The 13163-nt window shown below is 41.1% G+C and overlaps 1 protein-coding gene across 1 annotated transcript in view; it reads right to left on the bottom strand.

The window, feature by feature from the left end:
* The window catches only part of LOC124291998, a 152990-nt gene that overhangs the window by 34367 nt on the left and 105460 nt on the right, over positions 1 to 13163 (bottom strand).

Raw genomic sequence — 13163 nt, 5'->3', positions numbered from 1 at the left:
ACTGGAATAGTCACTGTGAGTACAATCAGTTACCGTTAACTCACAGAGTCAGCTTCATGGTGAGAAACTTTATTCAGCTTATGTCTTACTGAAACATACATTCTGTTCCTGGCTTATGTCTGTGGGGAATCGAGCCCGGGTCTTCAGCATGACGACAGACACTTTAAGCATCAGGTTACCCCATTGCCTCTTCAAAGTTGACAACAACCATGGGTATGACTAGTCCAGTCCGACAAATACCTGCCCAATGGGTAATGACCGAGATGTGTGATCTGTTTGGGCTCCTCATGCCAGAGCTTTTACACAGCATAGTTCCGCTATATAAAGAGAATGCTAATTCTGCGGAACAGGGAGCCTCGAATGTGATGATGTGTCTAACAGAGGGAGATATTTCCCTCACTGCCATCCTAGGCCGTGGTAAACACAAGAGATGAATCATACTGGCAAGCCTGTACACTCAGGAGTGTATCAGGATGATCAACCTGACCCATGGTACATCTGATATAAGTGCATTGTTTTCTGCCGCTGTCAGCTATTTACGTAACATGGCAGCATGTATGTTAACAATCTCCGCAAGACAAGTGCTTGAAAGCCTGAACAAGTGATTGATACCACAAACAAACGTTTGAACATATGTGCTTCATAGTATGATTGGTTGGGTTGTTGTTTAACACTGCACTCTGCAAAACAGCATAAAACCACATTCACTTACAAAATATATTTATATTCAACATATGTGCATGTGAATGTGTTAATAAAAATAAAGTTGTTTGGCCTTATTTCCTTCACAGTATACCAATACCTAGAAATCCTTCTAGTTTGTATCTTATCCATGAAAGAGAGTGAGTGAGTGAGTGAGTGAGTGAGTGAGTGAGTTTTAGTTTTAAGCCGCTTTTAGCAATATTCCAGAAATATCACAGTGGGGGACACCAGAAATGGGCTTCACACATTGTACCCGTGTGGGGAATCGAACCCGGGTTTTCGGTGTGACAATTGATTGCTTTAACCACTAGGCTACCCTACCGCCCCTATCCAAGAAAGAGACACTTGACCTTGTGGCAGTCTCCGGACAGATAAGCAAGACTTAATCAGAATCAATTTCCTCTGAATGGCCACATTTACGAATAACTGGTAGATTGAAAAAACATACTCTACACCTTTCTGAAAGATAAATGCTTAAACTTTGTGACAAAAAAGCAGAATGACTCAAACCCATAATCTACAAATTTCATACCCTTTAAGTTCCATTTCCCTAAAGAATGTCACACACAATATCTTTTTCATTTTATTTGAAAAATAAAACCACCCCAAAACACTGATAAAATCTTTTTTTGTGCAATAATCTGAACTCTACTAGATACAGCAAATCATGTACAACAAAACACATTGTTTCAATTTCATTTCAATTTAACCAAGGGTCATAACATGTTGATAGAATGTGAAACAGTTGTGAGGTCATCAGTACCAACATGGAACACTATGTGTGTGTGTTGCATTGCTAGAAGGGGGGGGGTTGGTGTCATGGAGTGTCTGCCAAGTCAGAGAGAAAGACTTCATCTGTTTGTTTTATCTGAAATAGGGGTCGTAGGAGTCAATGAAACTGTGAAATCCTTGCATGGATGGAGAGTCTTGTCAGATTGGTATGTCAGATAGGTCCATCTTCTGTTGTATTCCAGCTCTTCCATGTAACGGCCAGCTCTCTATCTGGACACACAACCCTTCAATTGACATTTCAATGTTTATGTAATCATTTGACCTGGAGACGAAAACATCCACCACAGAGTTTTTTCTCTCTCTTCTACAGTTTTTACAGCTGTCTTTTTTCAGAAGCCCTTTACATAGAAAATATGTTTTGTGAGTCACTAAGTCTGTTGTGTTTAATGATGCTAATTATAGTCTATAGAAATACTCTCGATAAAAACACACCAAAAATGTCTCTATTACACAACCTTATTTTTTTAATAAACCTGAATTGGGTGGAAATGTGAACTTGCATTTCCTTCAAGGGATAGTGTTTTCCTAACAACTATAATCTACAAGAAGAGGACATAAGTTGAATTTAGCATTATCATAATGTGACTTACAGCCCGAACAGTAATTTTTAATAGAGGTAAGCATTCAAAGAATTTAAATAATGTCAGAACATTTGAATAACCAACCTGAGTTATTCACATTATATATTTAAGGACAAACCTCATGCCCTGATTGGCTGGACTTTGGTATTGAACAAGGTAACCTTATAGAATTATGACGCTTGTTTAATTCCCTAATAACCTTCAAATTATAAGCTGCCATATAGCTGGAACACTGGTGAGTGTGGCGTAAAACTAAACCTACTCAAATTCTAAACTTACTTAAAACAAAATTTTACTGAGCAGCATAAGACCAGAAATATTTATTTTGCTGTATTACATGTTTGTTGTAAAACTCTTTGTCAGGATAAAACTGAAAAAAACCCAAAAAACATTATACTAAATACTTACTGTGGTTCTGTAATTACCTCTTATACTCTAACATTAAATCTAAGCTTTAGTATTTATTGCTAATCCCCTGGAATGTGGACCTGGCAAAATCTCAAATTCAAGAGCGTTGCTCTGGCAACCTACTTAAATATAATTTAAATGTTTTGGTTACCATGAAGTGTGGGCTGGAAGTGACTTCATTTTGAGCCTGACTGATGCCAGACATGAGTCCTGAAACAGGAAGGTGTTGTTACCTCCCCTTTCTCCGCTCACATCAACTGGATGACCTCTTGTGGCTGTTTCTGACAGAAGCTGACTTCAATCAGAGGTAGTCTCGGCTCAGTTGCATAGACTTTCATGTATCTGTGTCTTTCAGGTGAGGTGAGGTGAAATTGGGTTAAACGTCATGCTTGAGAATATTTCGCTCATATGACGACGTGCATGCATGTGTGTCAGTGTATGTGTATGTGCGGCTGCTTGTACTAGCCCAGACTGAAGCTGGTTTTATAGTGCTAGCCCACTGAGATACCATGCAGCAGTGAAGCATGAATACCCCACTCAGACACATTATACTGACTCCGAGCCGACCAGTCCTTGTTGTACCCATTAATGCCAAGCGCCAGGCAGGGACCAACAAGTACCGTACCAAGTAAACAAGCAATGCCGACCAGATGGTTCGGTAAAAGAAAACATGATAAGGTAGAATAAAACGTTTTAAAGTTTGTGCATCCAAATAATCATTATTTCAGATTATCGATCTGCAGTTTATTTGTAATCAAAAATGGTTTATTTTGACTTAGATCAAAACGATTAACCGATCCTACGATTAATCGACCCAGCACTAATATGTTTACTATTTTGTGCGTGTACGGGACTCTTGCTGCCAGACCACCAGAAATGGACCTTACACATTATATGTACAGGAATTGAACCTGGGTCTTTGGCAACTGCTTTAACTGGTATCCTATCCCAGTACATGGTCTTCATATTAGAGTGAGTAAAGCACTCATGCAGTTTGTGAAAGTATCGCAGTGATCATGTTTGGGATGCCAAGAACACTATGGGGAATCAAACTCAAGTCTATGGTGTGACAGGCCAACACTTTACCCACTGGGCTACTGGCCACTATGTTACTTTTTCTTTGGGTGTATTAATCCATCATTTCTGTTACAAGTTAATCCAGTGATCAGAACGAGCTTCAACTTCAACCTTCAACTGTGTTGTTAAAGACACAGATTCTTCTTGCTAACCTTGACCTGTGGGATTTCTGGGTGAAAACAACTGTACATAAAGGGCGGAGAAAGGAACAGCCTGGTGTTCTAACCCTGGATTGAGTGATGGGTTGGCTGTATGGCAGCCAGCTTCATGTAAACACTCCCCAGTGATGTGCCCAACCTAGCACTCACTGGTTTGTTCTCAATATGCAGCATTACAAACATACATCAACTGCCTTTGTCCTATACTATTACTGCTATCATCATCATTATCATCATCATCACACACTCCATCACCATCCATCATCATCACATCCACCATCATCATCATCATCATCATCATCAAACAATCATCATCACACACTCCATCACCATCCATCATCGTCACATCCACCATCATCATCATCACATCGCCATCATCATAATCAAACAATCATCATCACACACTCCATCACCATCCATTATCGTCACATCCACCATCATCACTATCATCATCATCATCATCATCATCATCACCACATCAATATCATAATCACAACACTCATCACTATCATAGTAACCAAAATCATCACAAATTCCATCATCATCATCATAATGGTAATCACCACTACATCACTGAATTATACTGGATAATCTGGATTATATATTTATACACCTCAAAAGTGCTTCAAAACATTTTAAATTGTCTGTTTCTGATCTCTTTAAATTATGCATGCTTGATGAAAACTTGGAGAAAATGAGGTTATTTGAAGTTGACTTGAACATCCTATAACTCTCAAAACTAATTTTCACAAACAGTAAAATCTGTTTAAATTTTCAGGCAAAAGAGATCTCTTAATGATAATATCACCTTTTGATGCTAAACCAATTTTATTGAGTAGCTGCTTTTGAATTACCCCGGCTTCAGAGGGCTTCCAGTACAGAGTGCATAATGACCTCTAACTACAACAACAACAGCAGCGTCTCCAGCACCATCTCCACCACCCCCTAGACCCAGCCATCACCATCTGTGAGATGTGTGCCACCAGATGTACAACTCATCTAGCTCTTCCTTCCAGCAACTCTCACAATCATGGCCGCCGCTGTAGCTCACCTGGATTGTAGCACACTGTTGTGGAGGATTTGTTTGCTTTCAGTTAGACTAACATCTAGTCTCTGAAAAGATATTTTACAGAAAAACGGATCCTAAATGGGGCCTGTAAGTCTTGTGAGGTGCTACTTCTGGTACTAAGCTGGTTCCCAGCTCCCTTTGCGCATGTCAACTTACGCTATGCAAGACAGGGCCCAGCTTACTTCCGGTACCAGATTTCCGGTGACAAGTGTATATATTCAAGAACCAGTTTGGGTTCAAAATTGCACAACCGCCCAGTATGACTTTACTAGGCCGGATCAAGTGTACAGCCATACTTGGCTGTCACAGCTGTTGACAGTCATAATAGTTGGTTAATTTGGGGATGGCTAGATTGGAAATTTGTTATTCCTGCAAGGATTATTGTCTCCTTACTGTCAACTGACAACCATGAGACCATTGGAAAAGGTATGAAATGTTTGTCACCGGAAGTAAAGGACTCGTGGAGTGTCGTGACCTACTGACGGGCCCTATTATAATCGTAAAATATAATGAAAAGGAGCCCAGAGACTTTCTTCATTTTCAGAAACTTTGGTAATCTAGACTTGCCACATATTCTAGACTTGCATGTGAGAGACACCAGAAATGGGCTTCAGATATTGTGGGAAATTGAACCCAGGTCTTCGGTGTGACTAATGCTTTCCCCACTGGGCTACCCCACCACCCTGGGGCACCAAGGAAAGGCACTGGCTTGGGACACATGTTTACCCAGTGAGTGAGTGAGTGAGTGAGGAGAGTGAGTGGGTGGGTGGGTGGGTTTGGGTGAGTGAGTGAGGAGTTGGTGAGTGAGTGAGTGAGTGAGTGGGTGGGTTTGGGTGAGTGAGTGAGTTGGTGAGTGAGTGAGTGAGTGAGTGAGTGAGTGAGTGAGTGAGTGAGTGAGTGAGTGAGTGAGTGAGTGAGTATGATCGTAAGATGCTTTTGGTAATACTACGCTACATTACATTGGGGTGCACACATAGTAAACACTTGATATCCTTCACCTTACAGTTACACTACTTTGTTACAGCCCACCTCAGCCACAGTGCAAAAATCCACCCATCCCCAATACACTACAGGTGGTAGGGCCTGCCAACATTCTTGACACTCTCGTTGATACACGCAAGATGATGATTCACTCACACACACTGTACATTAACAGTAATCCACTATACAAGACAATAAACTGCTCCATCATGGACACACGTAATCTGATAACAGACATGATCAACTCATGAAGAACAATAAAAAACAATGAAGGACAGTGAAAGAACACAATATGTCCTCAAGGGAAATAATCCATCAGTCTCAGTCACAAACATCTACATATGATGAAGTGTCTCCTGTATTTTACCACAGGGGAGACAGAACGTTGTCAATATCACCATCAGTAATAGTACATGCCGACTAGAAATAACCATGACTGCACTCGGGTAACAAGTGAGTGAAAACAACAGCAGTGATCAGAGTGAGTGAGTGGGTGGGTGAGTGGGTGGGTGGGTGAGTGAGTGAGTGAGTGAGTGAGTGAGTGAGTGAGTGAGTGAGTGAGTGAGTGAGTGAGTGAGTGAGTGAGTGAGTGAGTGAGTGAGTGAGTGAGTGAGTGAGTGAGTAGGAGTGAGTGAGTGAGTGAGAGTGAGTGAGTGAGTGAGTGAGTGAGTGAGTGAGTGAGTGAGTGAGTATGACCTACTAATGCCCAGCAGTTTCCTATGCTAACCCCATAGTATGAGTGAGCCCTGAGAGTAACATAGCTCTGAGCTTCTGTTATAGCAAGGAGTCATTCAGTGCACCGACTTGAAGCTCCATGTTAAACGATCATATCTATATTTATACACACTAAACATGCGACCTAAGCCTGGAGATTTTACAACAACTATATACACACAATACCTGTTCCAGCACTATATCACTCCATGTTTCATCCATCCATGATTAGCATAGCACATCCAGTGAAATACGCCTTGTAATGACCCCCACATGTCATGTGACTGACCAGTGGTCAAGCGTTATAGCCATTAGCTCCATCAACATCAAACTATTGCCCTTTTGGGGGCTTGGTCCGCTTAGCTCTCCATTCCTTCCATAGTGACTGACTGACTGACACAACACTAAAAGCTTCAAGCATGGGTACATCCAGAGCTGAGCTTCCAGAGTCAGTGAGCTTAGCAGTGGCAGGTCGTGAGACGAGAAGCTTCAGGCTTCATAGAGCGAGTCTAGTTTCACAACGATGACGAAGCTCAGGGAGGGCCACAGTCTCCCCATCACTTTCACATACGTCATCTGCGTTCTTCAACACCGTGGTATTGCTGCATCTATTTCAATAATGACGCAAGAAATATGACCTACGAGCAACAGTTACGTGCAATGATTCCCACAAATAAGATATTGGATAACCTAAACATTCACCTATAAAACAACATGTTTGATCCTCCACTTGACGATGTTATTCTAGTTTTTAATAAGACACCAAAATTTTGGTTGGTGATCGCTTGGCAGCACCTTGTCCCAACTGGAATGAACACTGCCCTTCTATCAAAGAGAATATTTTCCAGTGATGTTGAACTTTCTTGATCCACCCTTAGTTACAGTGTAATACTAAGGCCTAATGTTCCAGTAAGACTTATTACAATAGGCGTGGTGGGGCAGCCTAGTGGTTGATTTTGATTTTACAGGAAACTGATACACATTAGAAATACCTTGCAATGACAGTAGGTGTTAATTACTCTCCATCACGAACCAAACCTTTCCCAGTGTAGTGATGTAGCTAAGAGTTATCTCCCTCTGATGGTCAGCCCCACATTTGACCAACCTTGTGTGTATTCACTACTTAAGTATTATATGTGTCTATAGTTCCTTAAAGTTGGGGGCAGTGGGGTAGCCTAGTGGTTAAAGCGTTCACTCGTCATGCCAAAGACTCAGGTTCGATTCCTCATATGGGTGCAATGTGATAAACCCAAACTCACTCACTATTACATTAGTTTAAAGGAGTTAAATCTCCGTATCAACTATCCAGATCTATTTTGTACAGATATATTTACTTTCTTCTAGTTATAAAGTTTAGTGAGCACATACTCCCACACAACATAATGTCACAGCATGTATGTGGCGGCCACTACAAGAACTCTGATACAAATTGATTTTAACCACAAATAAAATCTCCTGTCTACTATACCAACTGAAGGCCACACAACATCTGTACACATCGAAACATGACTGAAAACGACTCTCAAACACAAATGTGGGCTGGTAACCTTGCAACATACTCTGTACATTAGTGGTGGTCCGATTAATTGAAATAATTGATGATTGGTCACAGTGACTAAACGACCAAGCAATCGATCATGTTTTCTCATAATCATCCTTTGAAGATGTGAAAATTGCAAATACATTGTGTGCATTTTGAAAAAATAAACAATAGAAAAAACTATGTTTTTCTTTGTGCATTAACAAACAACCAGGAAAATTTGATGAAAAATGCTAACCAATTATTTTCGACGATTGATCGGCTGTAATGAACCAATCATCAATTATGAGATTTTAACCAATTCCCAACACTACGGTACATACCTTTGACAATTCTTCAGTCAGAAGGTCATATCACTGTGAAGACTCAGCACAAATACTCAACAACTTGTTGTCCTAGAGACATCCTGCATCAGCACCACAGCAAGAGCTTGTCATCACTCCACATGGACACATGGGCTAAATAATTATCTGTGTGGCTATAACCCCGGCTGTTGTATACGAGGGAGGTAGTAATGTGTATATCTCCCTGTGAGGCATGCATGCCCACTGTGTGATGAACCTTGTATTATAGGGTTAATACCCACACATAATGCATTGTGTCATGTAGCTACCAGTCAAGTACACCAGTCACATGTGGACGCTGGATTAACCCTGCTTGTTTACAACCTTATTCCACAGACGTTCATGTAAGAGGGCTCAGGCCAGCCAGGAACAGTATGTACGTTTCATTAAGACATAAGCTGAATAGAGCTTCTCACCATGAAGCTGACTCTAGAGTAAACTCTCATTGTCCTGTGACTATTCCAGTATTACTATTTAGAAGGATACATTGTGTGAAGCCCATTTCTGGTGTCCCTGCCGTGATATTACTGGAGTATTGCTAAAAGTGGCATTAAACTAAATTTACTAACTCAATCACTATTTAGTAACATTTTGTATGTTCTTGCAACTCAATAACATAGGAAATCTAGTGAAAGTAATGTTAAGAGCAGGTGTCTGCAAGTTGACTCAACACATTTTGGCACAGACTGCATATATAGTATCTGTTGTCATAGAAAAACAAACCCACAAATTGAGTCTCGAAAGTGGAAAGCATCACGGTCACCATTATAAAGAAGTAAAACCTACTGAAACCTACCTACTTTCTGTTGTTTGTTGTGTAACGCCACACTGAGCCAAAACGTAGCCATGACCAGACAATCCAGTGATTGACATCATGAGCATCAATCAATGCCATTAGGATACTATGATACACATTGAGCCTGGCCACATGATCCGGATGTCGCCTCTTGTGCCTATAGTTTGTTTGCTGTTTAAGCCATACTTAACAATATTCCAGCTATATGGCAACAGTTTGTAAATAATCAAGTCAAACCAGACAATCCAGTGATCAACATCATGAGCATTGCGGTTGACGCAAATTGGGATACGAGTGAGTGAGTATGTTTAGTTTTATGCTGCAATCAGCAATATTCCATCTATATGGCGGCGGTATGTAAATAACCGAGTCAGGACCGGACAATTCAGTAATCAACAGCATGAGCATCGATCTGTGCAATTTGGAACCGATGACATGTGTCAACCGAGTCAGCGAGCCTGACCACCCAATCCTGTTGGTCACCTCTTACGACAAGCATGGGTACTGAAGATCAATTCTAACCTGGATCTTCATGGTCATCTTTACTAAGCAGCACCCTAATCTGCTGGGACCAGAACTATCAAACATCTGCACCAATGGGTGACTTTGAATAATTCAATCTGAACCAGTAAATACATAACTGAACTATGAGCAACTATCTGCACCTTGCGAAAATAGATCACACACTGTCATTCCCATCCCATTTAAGCTGCATAAAAAGACTGCTCCCAATTCTAACCCGGTGCTTCACGGGTCTTGTGCCTATGGATGTGATGCTGAATATGAGCATGAGTCTTCCGAGTGGTCATCCAGCTAAGTACTCACAGGCGCCATCTTCCACTGCCCTACTCAGACAAAAGGAACTACAGATCATGTCACTTCCTGAGCAAGTCCTGTACCTGTCTAGGTTTTGACAACAGGATCAGTGCCAGATTAACATCACTGGTCAGGCAGAACATTTGTTCTGACAACTGTCAACAGATTTATCACACATTCCATACAAAGTGATCAGTTATTCCTATAAAGCACTTACACATCTCCTTCAGGGGTGGTTAGGTAGCCTTGTGGTGCCTTGGATGGTCATGATATTGCTGGAATATTGCTAAAAGCGGCGTAAAACCATACTCACTCACTCTCTAAACTTATCCCTCACACACTATTAAACTACAAGTCAATCTTACATTTTTTTATTTTTATTATAGGATATTTATATAGCGCACATATCCAGGCAACTAGTGCTTGCTCAAGGCGCTGATATTTTTTCCCCTCGATCATTGGATGTCAATCTCAATGGCACATCGTATTATAAATCTCAACTCCCTGGGGAGTATACAACTCTTGCAGCCACTAGGCGCACCGAGTTATTGTGGCTTTCTCATCCTAACGAGGTGTGCATTTTTAAAAACAGTTTTGATGAGATATTCAGCCAGCAACACAATGAGTGAGTGAGTTTAGTTTTACGCCACATTCAGCAATATTCCAGCTATATGGTGGCGGTCTGTAAATAATCGAGTCTGGACCAGACAATTCAGTGATCAACAACATGAGCATTGACCAGCAACACAATGAGACTAGATGGCCTATGAAAGATCATCAAGTTACAGTGACTAATGACGGGATCTGACTGCAACTGATGACAGACAGACAACACTCACAGTTCACTGACAGACATCACTACTCAACACTGTAAGTCGGAGCCATCACAGCGAGTGACTCACGGAGTGGCATGGGGGGAGTTGGGGGGTCACATGTAGCAGCCCAATTAAATAACATATCCTCGCAATGTACAATGAGTGAGTTTGGTTTTACACTGCCTGTGGGAATATTCCAGCAATATCATGTCCGGGGAAACCAGAAATGGACTTCACACATTGTACCCATGTTGGGAATCGAACCCAGGTAACCAGCATGACAAGCGACCACCTTAACCTCTAGGCTAGCCCACCACCCTCACAATGTACAAAACAACCAGGGCAGCTCATAGTTTGGAAGCTGACACTGGACAAAACATAGTGTTCTTGACTCTGTGGTTGGAAGGTCCAGAGTGACCAAGGTTAAACAGTATTTCAGTTGCATCTTGGCATTTAAGTCAGAGACTTTTGGGATACCCACAGGTAACATTAGAAACATCCTTTACGAACCTGTGATCTGAACCTGTGAACTGAATCTAGAGACTGCAGATTGTGCAATGACAAACACCTCAACAGTTAAGTGAAGGATTCAAATCTCGACCACAAACTAGCACGACACAAAGCTCAAGAACAAACTGGAATGACCCATATCTCAACAGCAAACTGGAATAACCCAAACTTAAATAGCAAACTGGAATGACCCATATCTCAACAGAAAACTGGAATGACCAAACTTCAATAGCCAACTGGAATGACCCATATCTCAACAGAAAACTGGAATGACCAAACTTCAATAGCCAACTGGAATGACCCATATCTCAACAGAAAACTGGAATGACCCAACTTCAATAGCCAACTGGAATGACCCAAACCTCAACAGCAAATTGAAATGACTCAAATCTCAACAGCAAATTGAAATGACACAAACCTCAACAGCCAAATGTAGGACAAAATCCTAGACATATAACTGTGGCCTGTGGTCTATGTGATACTACAATTGGGAATAAAGGGACATGCTGTAGGAATCAACTAAAACTGCCATGTACTGTAGATGCTGACCACTTTGCGAAAGACCAGCACTGATCTCAAGGATCATACTGGTGTACAAATTCAAGAACAAATAACCATCAGATCCTGACATTGACAAGGGACATAACTCCACAGCTTCCACACAACAATGAGAGAATGCACACTGCAGAGCAGCAAGGATAGATGTAAATTGAAGAAAACTGAAAAAGTCTAGATGGGATGCTGGACCATGTTCAGGAAATGTGGGCAGTACTGACAGACCACCCAATTAGCCAGCCCGAAGCTGGCCACAGTAAATGTTAGTGCTAACAACTGTCTTACTCCACCAGCATGGCCATTATTTCAGGCGTGGCCTCATCCTCAGACATTAACACTGATATAAGGGGAAACCAGATTGCTGTAAAAATATTGCCATGTAATTAGCCTCAATCCACTTTCAACCTGACATGTTCGTTCCACAAGCACATATATCCATGGCTGGAAACACAAAAACTTCACAAGACGTCCTTTGGGGATGGCCATGGAGGAAAATGAAGCCAGTACATATTAGGTCATTCCCAAAATGTATAATGTAGGGGTGTCGCGATACATTGATACATCGATACATTTTTACTGACGATACGATACGCGATACATGCTTGCATGTATCGATTCCTATTTTAAAACTTTATCGATTCAAATTTTTATGCTATATCCATCTCCTTCAAAGTCTTGATAGTAAAATTATACGAGACCGCTCCGATAAATAGATGTAGCTAGCTTTACTTAAAAAATAGGTTGGAAACTAACAGCTTTTGTGATTGGCTAGACTATTTTGATGGACCAATCAACGAGCGCGTACGTTGCCGGTAAGGTAATGCTATGAAAAGGCGCGAAAATTATGTATCGCGATACGTATCGTACCGTGACCTTAAAATCGTGATATGTATCGTATCGTGAGATTGGTGTATCGTGACACCCCTAGTATAATGTAGCATTCTTCTGTACAAAAAGGACCAATCATCTGAAACTGTTAGTCGCTTCTTATGGCAAGCATGGGATGCTAAAGACCAATTCTAACCCCGGATGTTCATGGGTCAAGTCGGAAGTGAAAGGGAGGCTGGGTTCATATACGTCTTCTCAAAAAAAGTTTAAACCTTGGGACAAACTGTGAAGTCTCTTGATAATGCTACATTTTAGAAGTAAGCGAAATATGTAAATAAAAACAATAAACAGTAAAATAGTTGTTTGATTGGCATTTTAGAAGATGCTATCTGATGAACATAGAGAATTTCCTGGGTTTCATCTTCTTTCGTTTCAGGGCTTGTTCTGGCCCCATCATCAGATGAAACCCAGGAAATT

This window comes from Haliotis rubra, unplaced genomic scaffold (assembly GCF_003918875.1).
Source record: "Haliotis rubra isolate DU_JTF1 unplaced genomic scaffold, ASM391887v1 Scf504, whole genome shotgun sequence".
Taxonomy (NCBI): domain Eukaryota; kingdom Metazoa; phylum Mollusca; class Gastropoda; order Lepetellida; family Haliotidae; genus Haliotis; species Haliotis rubra.
The sequence above is the reverse complement of the archived record's forward strand: the minus strand, read 5'-3'. Positions and strand labels throughout refer to the sequence as shown.